This window comes from Silene latifolia, chromosome 9, assembly GCF_048544455.1.
Source record: "Silene latifolia isolate original U9 population chromosome 9, ASM4854445v1, whole genome shotgun sequence".
Taxonomy (NCBI): Eukaryota; Viridiplantae; Streptophyta; class Magnoliopsida; order Caryophyllales; family Caryophyllaceae; genus Silene; species Silene latifolia.
The window spans coordinates 212,518,516-212,532,447 of record NC_133534.1 but is presented as its reverse complement, the minus strand read 5'-3'; positions in this window follow the sequence as shown (position 1 = coordinate 212,532,447).

The following is a 13,932-nucleotide window of genomic DNA, read 5'->3' as shown; positions in this document are numbered from 1 at the left end:
TGCACGGTTTGCAACATCAAGGACAAAGGTCGCTTTCAAGCTTCCCAATTTGTCCAAGACAATCCCTTGAGCTTTTCTTACATGTTCTAACCCTTATACACCTTGGGCCGGCCGGACCGAAGCCTCCAAAAGGGTTTTCCTCTATGTTTACATCATCCTTGTCTTACTAGTTTATTTTCCTTGTTTTTAGCTTTTGATTTTTAGCTTGTGTAAGAACTTATGTAAGGCTTTAGGGCCACTTTTGAAACCGGTTTCCTAGGGGTCTTTTGGACCGTTAGATTGCTAGGTTAGATGGATGGATAGGATTGTCTTGCTTGGTCTATAAAAGCAAGGCATTTCTTAGTGTAAAAGGCAGATTTGATGAATGAAGAAAACACAAGTTAGAAACATTGATTTCTACTAAACCTCTTTTGCTTAGTGCTTAGAGTCGGGTATTTTTCTTTGCTGTGTGCTTGAAAATTATCCTTTTTAGTCTTAACCTAGTGGTTGTGTGCTTGGGTTAATTCATATCCTAATCACGCATTTACTCTATTCGATTGTAGAGTTCAGGATTTCCGTGGTGCCAGACAGTTCTGTCGACTATTCGATTGCAGTCCTCAGAGTTTCTGCTCTGTTTTAGTCCTTTTTATCACGATTAAACAGTTTAAAACACTGTCCAAATCGAGTCAGTTTCAGTTAAAATCCGAGTCTTGAGGGTTTTACTTCACTTAATGACTTCTATTGGACATCCATGTGTTGGAGCTTGTGTCCTCCACAGTTAGTGTGATAACGCATATAAATCTCTTATAGGTTCACAAGGGTATACTTCGTATTTTATCAGTTGATTAACGTTTACTTAATAACGGTTGGCTTGCTAGAAGTTTGACGTTATTATCATACTGATGGCGGTGATCAACTGGTCCCTAAAAGTCACACCTAAAGGATGTGTGTGAGAGATGTGATTGTATGAAAATATAATTACATTGATGCCTTATATGACTAAAAGGTTAGTCCATGTATTTGACTAAACAGTTAGTCAATGTGATGATGAGACGATTATTAATACAATTAAATAATACCAGCTGAGACGAATTAATTGTTAATTCGTAAATTGAATATAAACTATTATATTTAATTAATATATATAATGTTAGCTTAAACGAATTAAGATGTTAATTCGTAATTAAACGTAACCAGTTATATTTAATTAGCAAATTATAAATATGTAATATTTATAGTTAATGTATATATTATGCGGAATTGTCAGAATAAAATGTTGACAGACCGGTATGAATAAGTTGACTACAATCTGTTGTGTGCAGACTTATTAATACATGTCGACATAAATATGACAATTGAAATAAAATACACATTTTATACATTTAGAGAATAACCAAAAATAAGAAGATTTTTCTCCTTATTCTTGTGGTTGTTGAAACCGAAATGAGAGTAAAAAGAGGAAGAAAAAATCTTCCTCTATTCACTCCCCTTGGCACGGTTTTTAAGAGAGGAAGGAGATCATTTTTCTCCGACTTCTTTTTGACCTAATTTTCTCTCATCACAAAACATAAACCCTAAAAATTAATTATCAAAATTGGGGATCTCATTCTAGCAAATTGAGGGGCATTTCTCATAGCATCTTGGGTGCAACAATTAGGAGAATATCAATTCGATATTTTTTCTTAGGCCATATTTGCTAGGACTAAAGGTTAATTCTTAATCTCCATTCTTTTGTTTATGTAAATTCGTTTATGACTAGTTTTTCATAATTATAATTTCGTTATAATCCGAAAATTTATGGAGGAAGTATACCGATATTTCTCACAAGTGGTATCAGAGCATAGGCCACAAAATTATTTTGTATGATTTTCATAAATGAATTTAAAAAAAAAATTTGAAGGAAATTTTTTTTTATTTCGGCCGTATAAAAAAATTTTCTGTCGAGTTGTTTTTTTTCGGTTTTGTTGTTTTTGTTTCCATTTGATTTATTCATATTATTATTTTAATTAGTTAAGATGATAATATGATAAATTTGTAGATGTTTTGATTTAATGAGGAAAGGAATTAAAATGTAAATGGAAATTGATTTAATGATGATTATTTGTTTTTGCTATATAGTTTTTGGCTCACATGATGTTAAATTGTTGTTTAAGATCATGATTCATTAATTTAAAGGTTGATGATTATGCCAATCTTGTTCTAGTAGCAACATTAAACAAATTTGTTCATTATCAAAGGGTGTTTTCGAGAAAAAAGAAAAAAAATTGTTTTGTTTTTGGCTGTTTGCCGTGAGCAGGAAAAAGAAAATAAAATTCTGTTTTTTTTTCGGTTTTGTGGAATTGCCGATTGAAAAAAAAAATTCTGTTTTTCCGTTTTTGTGTATATGCCGAGAAAAAAAAAGCTTTCTGTTTTTGTTTTTGTGAAAATGCCGAGAGGATTAGAAGAAGAAAAAAAAACCTATTTTTTTTGTTTTTTTTTTTTAAATGCCGTGAACTATAAAAAAAAATTTTGTTAGTTTTTGGCCAATAATAATTATACATTAAATTCATAATGTATGATTGTTAGTTGTGAAAAAATTCACAAATTATAGATACCCAATTATTTTAAGGAGGTTTAAAATAATGTTGGATTAATTCATATTACAAGTTTAATATGTATTAAGATTAGAATTATTGTGAGTAATTGAGGAATTGTCACATAATTTGATCATTTAAATAGGTGGTTTGGATAAATTACTCTACATAATTAAGGAATTATGTCTTGAATGATTAATTTTATAGTTGATGCATTTTTATTTAGTTGAATGATTCGTTGAATGGTTTACTTACGTATTTTTGTAATCGGTTGTAATTTGTAATACCTAGTGTGGCCTTAGTTAATTATGTTTTCGTAATGATGGAAACATAATTTTAATGTAATTTTGAGATCTCGTATCTCCTTTTGGTTTTCTTTAAGTATTATGGTTTTGAAATTAGAATGTAAATAGGTTTATTATGTAATTTTTAAATTGTAATTTTGAGAAGACTAAAGATGGAGATTGGATTGCTCACTCCCGCTACATGGACCAAGATGGAACATCAAGACAAGCTTCTCGGGTCCTAGGAAGGATTCCAAAGTTGTATTTATGTTCATTTTGGTAAATAGGCCACACTAGGACTTTGTTTTGTTTTACGTTTTTCCATTCCTATTGCTTTTCTTCACATGATAGTTAATACATCATATTCCGCCTAAACCAAACCACCTACTAAAATGCATGAAAATTGACTCATATAGTTTGAATGTTAGTTTTCATTGACATTCAAATGTCACACTTTTTAAGCCATCAACTTAGTTTATTCATTCTCGCATGCAAGATATTAGTTCACTTAAAATGAATTAAAATAAAGTTGATGGGATCTTCCTCTAAAACTAAAATTGAGACTAGTCTTTATAGGCCAAACAGCTATGAATCCCTTCTTCGTCGGTAGGCATATAGGACCTTACTCTCCATATGACCCCTTCTACGTTGGGTAAGTAGTTTGTGTTGAATTAGTTTACCTCAACATTATAATCCGAAGAGTTTTGTCGTGATTATGATGGACTAAAGATAGAATTTACAGAAATTTATCGACCAAGAATTCTAACAGTAGAATTAGCCAAAAGGTTGGCTTATCAATTTACAGAGAATTGAGTCTTGGGATCATTTATATAATTCTTGAGGGAGGTCAATTGTATAATTGCTTGAGTCTTCGCGTTATAACAGTATTGAATTAGACTTAAATCATAACGATGAGTATGCTTATTATATTATATTCTTCTTTTCGCAGTGTAGAATTCGTTTATATTGATAATACTGTTACAACAAATGGCTGGAAATAATGAAATACCTATGACAAGTGCCACACTTGGACGCGAGTCCTGGCTAAAAGCTTTCATGGACCACATGAATCAGTTCACACGACTGAAGAATGACGGGTCCAACTTTGCGGACTGGGAGCCATCATTGCGGAATGCTGCCATTGCTGACGGTAAGCTCAAGTACTTATCTGAGCCAATACCGCCAAACCCAGGCCCCAATGCAAGAGCTAATGAGTCCATTGCTTATAGTGACTTCGTTATGGAAGCGGGTGCGATAAAGAACGTACTCATTTTTGCAATGGAAACCAATTTGCAAAGACGCTTCATTGCCCAAGGTGCAAACAAGATTTTCACCACGCTCACTAATGAGTTCTCAAAAGCACCGAGAATCGTTACTTATGAGCATACCTGTCGCTTCTTTGATGCGAAACTCCAGAAGGGCCAACCGGTTAGCCCACACATTCTTAACATGATTGAGAATGTCGAGAAACTGGAGGCACTTGATTGCAAAATCAGTGAGAGCATAGTCATTGACTGTATGCTTCATTCACTTCATGATGGTTTTGCCCTTTTCAGGGAAAATTACTACATGAATGACATGAAGAAAAGTCCTCATGAGCTACACTCACTTCTCGTACAGACCGAGAAGGATATGAAATTGAGTGGGAGCATGAAGCAAGATGTTCTCATGATTTCCAACAAGAATAAGGGTAAGGGCAAGGCTCATGGCGACCTAACTGTAGGAAAGCCAAAGTTTAAAAGGTCAGGAAACAGTAAGAGTGGGTCTGGTGAGACTAGTGGCTCACAAGGCAAGGCAAAGAGCAAGGGCGGTGACATTGAGTGCCACCATTGTCACAAGACTGGACATTGGAGGAGGAACTGTCCCGTGTACCGTGAGGACATAAAAGCAGGCCGCGTCACTTCTGTTGGTATGTCATCTTATATTCATATGATTGAGATTAACCATGCAAGTTTCGGAACTTGGGTACTTGATACTGGTTGTGGTTCTCATCTGTGTAATCATTTGCAGGGCCTAAAAAACATCACACCTCTCGCAAAGGGTGATGTGGACCTGCGAGTCGGGAATGGAGCTAGAGTTGCTGCAGTCTCAAAGGGAACATACGTAATCCAACTCTCAAGTGGTTTTGAGTTATATTTATATAACTGTTACTATGTACCCAGTTTATGTAAGAACATTATTTCTGTTTCCATACTTGATAAAGAGGACTTTTCATTTTCAATAAAGGATAATAGCTGATACGAAAATTACTCAAAAGAATAAGATTCGTTAGAGTTGCAGCGGAATTAATAAAACTGGACAGTGCTGAGAACTGTCTGATTGTCGATTTTATATGATTTGAACGGTTTATTGAACTGTCTGATTCAGAACGAGAACTTAGTAATTTTTATGTGTTTTTTTGTGATATAAACGAAACAAGAAAATAAAAGGATATTTGCTTGAGCTAGACCTATAACTCAACCAATGGTGAATTATAATCAAGACCTATTAATTATAACTCGTGTTAATGTTCGAAAACGCGTCAAACAATAACGGGGTTTAGAACGAAACTCGTCGAACCTTGATGCTTACACAATGTAAACGAAAACTTTGCAAGTTTATTGATAATTCTTGGATGTGAAATAAGGATACAATAGCTCCCTATTTATACTAAGTTAGACCGACTCCTAGAAGGACTTAAGGAAACAATCGACTTTCCTAATCTTACTCGACTTAAGCTATGGCTAATTTGCCATATTATAATCCTAATACTTTTAGGAAAAATAATTAAAGGACATAACAAGGAAGTAATTAACTAAACCAGATTTTAAGAAAATTGGAAACTTTCCTAAAACCGGATAGACTACTAATTAGGAAAACTTAAATAAGGAAAGATATGGCAATCGAGTTTGTGCTTGCCTATGCACGTTTCCTTGCTTCTCCACACTCGGTCTTTGTTGCTTGGCGTCCAAGGTAAGACTATACTTGGAGCCCAAGTAAACACACGACTCCTTTGGCTGACTCGGACTTGGCACCAAATAGTCGATGGATCTCGAACGATTCGCGGGATCAAGTTTCATTTAACTGCTCCCAGTCTAAGTTAACTTCCTCGGCAATCAATATCGTATCATCCCCTCCCCCTTTGAAAGGAATTGTCCTCAATTCAGAAATCCCATCATCGTCAAGGTGTGGAGATAGATCCCCGACATTAAATGTGGCATGTACGCCATAGTCTCCTGGAAGTTCGATCTTGTATGCATTATCATTCACTTTCTCGATCACTTTGTAAGGTCCCTCGGCCCTTGGCATTAATTTGTTCTTCCTCTTGCTAGGGAACCTTTCTTTCCTCAAATGTAACCATACCAAATCTCCTGGATTAAAAAGCCTTGGCTTCCTATGTTTGTTTGATTTCTTCTTGTAAGCCTCATTAACGGTTTTGATCCGTTCCTTTACCTGTTCATGCAACTTGATCATAGAATTCAATTTTGACTCCGCATCCTTATGCACCAATTCATCTTTAGGTAGCGGTATCAAGTCTAACGGTAAGTAAGGATTCAAACCATAAACAACTTCAAATGGAGAGTGAGTTGTTGAAAACGAGGGAGAACGATTGTAAGCAAACTCGGCATGTGATAATTTTAAATCCAAATCCTTTTAAGTCTTGCTTACCAATCCTCGCAAAATAGTTCCAAGAATACGATTAGTAACTTCAGTTTGCCCATCTGTTTGAGGATGGTGTGAAGTACTAAACAAGAGCTTTGTTCCAACCTTCCTCCATAACGTGCTCCAAAAGTAACTCAAAAATTTTGAACCACGATCAGAAACTATTGTCTTTGGTATTCCATGTAGACGAACGATCTCCTTGTAATACAAATCAGCCACATTGCTTGCGTCATCCGCCTTGTTACAAGCCACAAAATGCGCCATCTTGGAGAAACGATCAACTACTACCATGATAGCATCTTTATCTCGTTGAGTGCGAGGTAAAGCTACAATGAAATCCATCGACACATCTTCCCATGGTCTAATTGGAACCGGCAATGGGGTGTGTTCTCCGGGCTTGAACTTGCTTTTCATAAGATGACAAGTCACACACTTGCTCACAATGTTGTTTACATCTCCTTGCATCTTTGGCCAATGAAAATGTTCCTTCAATACATCCAATGTCTTTTGCACACCAAAATGACCAGCTAACCCACCTCTATGTGCTTCACGCACCAATAATTCACGAACCGAATGCTTAGGTACACAAAGAAGATTACCTTTGAAGAGGAATCCGTCTTGAATCACGAATTCTTTGAATGAACCATCTTGACATTCCTTGTAAATCTCTCCAAAATCAATATCTTCAATATAGTAATCTTTCAAGGTCTCAAAACCTAGCAAACGAACTTCAAGTGTAGATAACAATGAATAACGGCGTGAAAGAGCATCTGCCACAACGTTACTCTTACCATCCTTATACTTTGATGAAAAATGAAACGATTGTAGGAATTCAGCCCACTTAGCATGCCTCGGATTCAACTTTTGTTGCCCATGTATATGTTTTAAAGATTCATGATCCGAGTGTAAAATAAAGTGACTAGGACGAAGATAATGACTCCAATGATTAAGAGCTCTAACAATAGCATAAAATTCCTTGTCATAGGTTGAATAATTAAGTCGAGCTCCTCCTAACTTCTCCGAGAAATAAGCAATGGGTCGCTTATTTTGAATAAGAATAGCTCCAATCCCTACACCACTAGCATCGCATTCGACTTCAAAAGGTTGTGAGAAGTCGGGTAATGCTAACACGGGAGCTTCACATAGCTTCTTTTTAATTGTTTCAAACGCCCCTTGGGCAGCCTCACTCCAATGGAATGTGCCTTTCTTCATACACTCCGTAATAGGACTAGTAACAGTACTAAAATCACGAATAAAACGTCGATAGAAGGAAGCAAGTCCATGAAAAGATCTAACCTCGGTTACTGTTTTTGGACTTGGCCAAGAACGAATAGCCTCTATCTTTGTTTGATCAACCGATACTCCCATCGTTCGAGACAACATAACCCAAGAACACCACGTTATCTACCAAGAATGTACACTTCTCGGACTTACCATATAGCTGTTGTTTTTGAAGTGTTTCAAACACTGCCCGTAAGTGTTCAAAATGCTCCTGGATACTCTTACTATAAATTAGAATATCGTCCAAGTAGACGACAACAAACTGTCCCAAGAATGGTTTCAAAACTTCATTCATTAATCTCATAAAGGTACTTGGGGCATTAGTGAGACCGAATGGCATTACCAACCACTCATATAAACCATGCTTTGTTTTGAACGCGGTCTTCCATTCATCACCTTCATGCATTCGAATCTGATGATAGCCACTTCTCAAATCGATTTTTAAAAATATGACCGAACCATGAAGCTCATCTAACATATCATCAAGTCTTGGAATAGGAAAGCGATATTTGATAGTGATATTATTTACCGCTCTACTATCGATGCACATCCTCCACGTCCCATCCTTTTTAGGTACAAGCAATGCGGGAACGGCACAAGACTCATACTTTCACGAACATAGCCACGCTCCATGAGTTCTTCAATTTGACATTGTAACTCCTTGGTCTCCTTGGGATTACTACGATAAGAGGCCTTGCTAGGAAGTGGGGCACCTGGTACGAGATCAATTTGATGTTCAATTCCACGAATAGGAGGCAAACCCGGTGGTACATCTTCGTGGAAAACATCCTTAAACTCGTGCAATAGTTCTTTAAGTATTCCATCTTCATGACTCGTTGTGATGGTCTTTGTAGGACTCTCACTTGAGACCAATGCATATACTGTTTCACCATCATCAATAGCTTGCTCCACCTCTCGTTCACTAGCAAACATAAACAAACTTGGTTTCTTACCCTTCTTTGCGTGCATAGCTCGAATTGCTTCCGAGGACATAGGACGCAATACTATCTTCTTGCCATTCACCAATAAAGAATATTCATTACTTCTTCCAGTATGATTAACATTACGATCAAATTGCCAAGGACGTCCTAAGAGAATATGACAAGCATCCATAGGAATAACGTCACAAAGCACCTCGTCCTTGTAAGAACCCATTGTAAAACTAACACGTACCTGCCTTGTAACTTTCACCTTGCTATCATCATCAAGCCAATGTAAATTATAAGGTTTAGGATGTACCATAGTAACGAGTGCCAATTTATCTACCATCTCCGTTGAAGCCATATTCGTGCAACTTCCCCCATCAATAATCACACTACACCACTTGTCTTTCACTTGACACTTTGTATGAAAAATCTGGTCTCGTTGCTCCGTTGTAATAGGCTCTGTATTAGCTTGCAAAGTACGTCGTAGAACAAGATTAGTATCATATATAGGTGGTTCATAAGGCTCAAAATATATCTCTCCCTCCTCGGCTTCATTCATTAGAAATAACCCATCTTCGTTGTCTTCTTCAAATAATTCATCACGAACTTCCACGGCCTCTCGCAATGTAATATTTCTTTTGTTAGGACAAGCATTCTGAAAGTGTCCAAAACCTTGACACTTAAAACAACGAACAACAAGAGCCAAACTCTTTTCTTTAGGCGTCCGAATGTCTTTATGAACTGTTTGAGCGACCGGTGTTCTTCTGAACAAAGGGGTTTCGAACTAGAACTCGAACTAGCTCCCATATTCTTAGACAAATCAGGTTTACTCCAAGGATTAACTTTCGATGAGTTACTTACATTAGCACGTTTAGCCTTATTTTACCCTTCCGCCTTGATACAAAGATCACATAACATATCAAAAGAAGAATAAGGGTGCATCTCGACCGCATGAGCAATATTAAGGTTTAACCCTCGAAAGAAACGAGCCATCTTTTGTTCCTCAATCTCCTCTACTTCACTCATAAGGGTTATTCTTTCAAATTCAGCAATATAATCGGCAATACTCAAGCTCCCTTGCATTAATTCAGCCAATTTACGATATAAATCAATCTTATGAGTTTTGGGAACAAACCTCTTTCGTAGCTTACGTTTTAAAGACTCCCACGAAGCTAGCTTTTCCTTCCCTTCACGTGCCCTAGTAGCCTTCAAACTTTCATACCATAAAGATGCGTTTTTGCGTAGCTTCAAGAATTGCATATTTGCAGCGCTTCTCATCATCAATGTCCTTGAAGTCGAACATCCTCTCCATCTGTCTTTCACATTCAAAATATTCCTCGGGATTCGTGCCACCAACAAACTCCGGGAGTTCATTGACTTTGAACTCATCCATATACCTGACCGGTTCTCTCCGTGGTTGCATACGCTGTCCTGGGCTAAAGTTGATGTTCTTTAAAGCCTCTTGGAGATTTTGAAGAAAATTTGGATCATTAAAATCCATGATCACCGTCTTGGATCAACAAATCTGGCTCTGATACCAAATGATACGAAAATTACTCAAAAGAAGAAGATTCGTTAGAGTTGCAGCGGAATTAATAAAACTGGACAGTGCTGAGAACTGTCTGATTGTCGATTTTATATGAATTGAACGGTTTATTGAACTGTCTGATTCAGAACGAGAACTTAGTAATTTTTATTTGTTTTTTTGTGATATAAACGAAACAAGAAAATAAAAGGATATTTGCTTGAGCTAGACTTATAGCTCAACCAATGGTGAATTATAATCAAGACCTATTGATTATAACTCGTGTTAATGTTCGAAAACGCGTCAAACAATAACGGGGTTTGGAACGAAACTCGTCGAACCTTGATGCTTACACAATGTAAACGAAAACTTTGCAAGTTTATTGATAATTCTTTGATGTGAAATAAGGATACAATAGCTCCCTATTTATACTAAGTTAGACCGACTCCTAGAAGGACTTAAGGAAACAATCGACTTTCCTAATCTTACTCGACCTAAGCTATGGCTAATTTGCCTTATTATAATCCTAATACTTTTAGGAAAAATAATTAAAGGAAATAACAACAAGGAAATAATTAACTAAACCAGATTTTAAGAAAATTGGAAACTTTCCTAAAACCGGATAGACTACTAATTAGGAAAACTTAAATAAGGAAAGATATGGCAATCGAGTTTGTGCTTGCATATGCACGTTTCCTTGCTTCTCCACACTCGGTCTTTGTTGCTTGGCGTCCAAGGTAAGACTATACTTAGAGCCCAAGTAAACACACGACTCCTTTGGCTGACTCGGACTTGGCACCAAATAGCTGATGGATCTGAACAGTTCGCGGGACTGTTTCATTTAACTGCTCCCAGTCTAAGTTAAATTCCTCGGCAATCAATATCGTATCAATAGCTGTATTTTCTCTTTCAATGAAATGGTTTATGGCAAAGCAGTTTCCATGAATGGAATTTATATCTTAGATCAAACCACAGATATATTACATGTGAATAATAAGAAATTAAAGGTTGGTGACAATGATCAAACTTATCTATGGCATTGTCGAATGGGACACATAAATGAAAAACGTGTAAAGAAACTCATCGAGAATGGGACTATTCCCGCATTCGATTTTTCTACATTTGGCACGTGTGAATCATGTCTTATCGGCAAAATGACACGAATTTCCTTCAAAGGTGTTGGAATGCGCGCTAATGACCTATTAGGACTCATACATACTGATGTATGTGGACCTATGTCAATTACCGCTAGAGATGGCTATAGATATTTTATCACTTTCACGGACAATTTGAGTAGATACGGATATGTCTACTTAATGAAGCATAAAAGTGAGTCCTTCGATAAATTCAAGGAATACCAGAATAAGGTTGAGAACCAACTGGGTAGAAAGGTTAAAGCACTTCGTTCAGATCGGGGTGGCGAATATCTTTCAAATGATTTTGATCAACACCTTAAAGACTGTGGAATAGTTTTACAGTTAACTCCACTTGGAACACCTCAATTAAATGGTGTGTCCGAATAGAGAAATCGAACACTACTTGATATGGTTCGATCCATGATGAGTCACACGGTAGTACCTGATTCATTATGGGGTTTTGCTCTTTTGTCAGCTGCTCTTATACTTAATCGAAGTCCGTCTAAAGCTGTCGACAAGACTCCATATGAAATGTGGAAGGGAACGGTCCCTAACTTGTTCTTTATTCGGGTTTGGGGCTGCGAACCTTATGTCAAGTGGAGACACGAGGATAAGCTCGGCCCGCGATCGGTCAAGACATACTTTATTGGTTATCCAAAAGGAATGTTTGGTCATTACTTCTATTCGCCTACCGAACATCGAGTTTTTGTTGCGGCTAGTGCAAAGTTCTTAGAGAAAGAATTTCTCGAGAACAAGTCAAGTAATAGAACCTTCGAGCTGTCGGGGATTCAAGAACCAACAACCGAGGAACAGATGGAGGAAGTTGTTCCTTCAACTGATGATACGGTTAATATTCCTCGGGAACCTAGGAGGTCGGGTAGAGTCTCTAATCCTCCAGACAGATACATTGGTATGGTCGAGGAGAATGACGTTTTGCTCCTAGAGAGTAATGAACCCGCTACCTATAAAGGTGCCATGACTTGTTGCGACTCTAAGCTATGGCTTGAAGCCATGCAATCCGAGATGGACTCCATGTATGAGAATGACGTATGGGATCTTGTTGATTTACCTATAAGGTACGACCTCTACAATGCAAATGGCTTTACAAAATAAAGCATTCTGTAGACGGGCAACCAGATACCTATAAAGCACGACTAGTGGCAAAAGGTTTCACTCAAGTGCACGGATTGCATTATGATGAAATCTTTGCACCCGTAGTTATGCTGCGTTCCATTCGGATAATCTTAGTGATTGCCGCGTTTCATGACTATGAAATTTGGCAAATGGATGTGAAAACCGCCTTCTTAAACGGTTATTTGGAGGAGGAGTTGTACATGGTGCAACCCGAAGGTTTCATAGATCCTGAAAATCCTAAGAAAGTGTGCAAGCTTAAGCGTTCCATTTATGGACTTAAGCAAGCTTCTCGGAGTTGGAATCATCGTTTCGACCAGGTGATATAAGAGTATGGTTTCACTCGATCGGTCGAGGAACCATGCTTATATATCAAGTCGAGTGGGAGCAAGATTGTTTTCTTGATATTGTATGTCTATGACTACTCTTGATTGGGAATGACATTCCTCTCTTATCTTCGGTAAAAGGATGGTTGAAGAACCATTTCCAGATGAAAGATATGGGTGAGGCACAACGCATATTGGGAATCCCTATCTATCGAGATAGATCACGACAGATGTTATCACTGAGTCAGGAGTCTTATTTAGATAAGATTCTTGAAAGGTTCGGCATGACCAACTCCAAGAAGGGGAACCTTCCAATGACGTCTGGGATGCATTTGAGCAAGTCTCAGTCACCCACGACACCTGAAGGGATTGAGCACATGAGTCGTGTTCCTTATGCATCAGCCATAGAATCAATCATGTATGCCATGATATGTACACGTCTAGACGTGGCATATGCATTGAGTATGACGAGTCGGTATCAAAAGAATCCAGGTGAAACACACTGGATAACTGTGAAAAACATCCTTAAGTACCTACGGAGGACTAAGGATTGGGCCTTGACTTATGGAGGAGATACTAAGCTATGCGCAATCGGTTACGCAGATGCTAGCTTCCAAACGGATCGAGATGATTCAAAATCTCAGTCCGGGTTCGTCTTTACTCTTAATGGTGCTGCGGTCAGCTGGAAAAGTTCCAAACAGGAAGTTGTGGCAGATTCTACTACTGAATCCGAGTACTATGCCGCTTCGGAAGCACCAAAGGAAGCTATATGGATGCGTCAATTCTTACAAGGACTGACCACAGTTCCTAGTTCGAATGACCCGATCACCATCTATTATGACAATAGAGGTGCCATCTTCCAGGCTAAGGAGCCTAAGTCTAGCAACAAGTCTAGACATGTACATCGGAAGGCTCACCTGATCCGTGATTACGTGGAGTAAGAGGAGATAGTGATTGACAAGATTGCTTCGGATGACAACATCGCGGACCCTCTCACTAAACCATTAAGATATGATAAGCATGAAGGGCACGTTATTTCCATGGGAATTAAACGTGTTCCTGAGTTGTACTAGTTGATTATGGATTCGATACATTATCTTTTTCATATGCTATTTATAACTTCATCGTT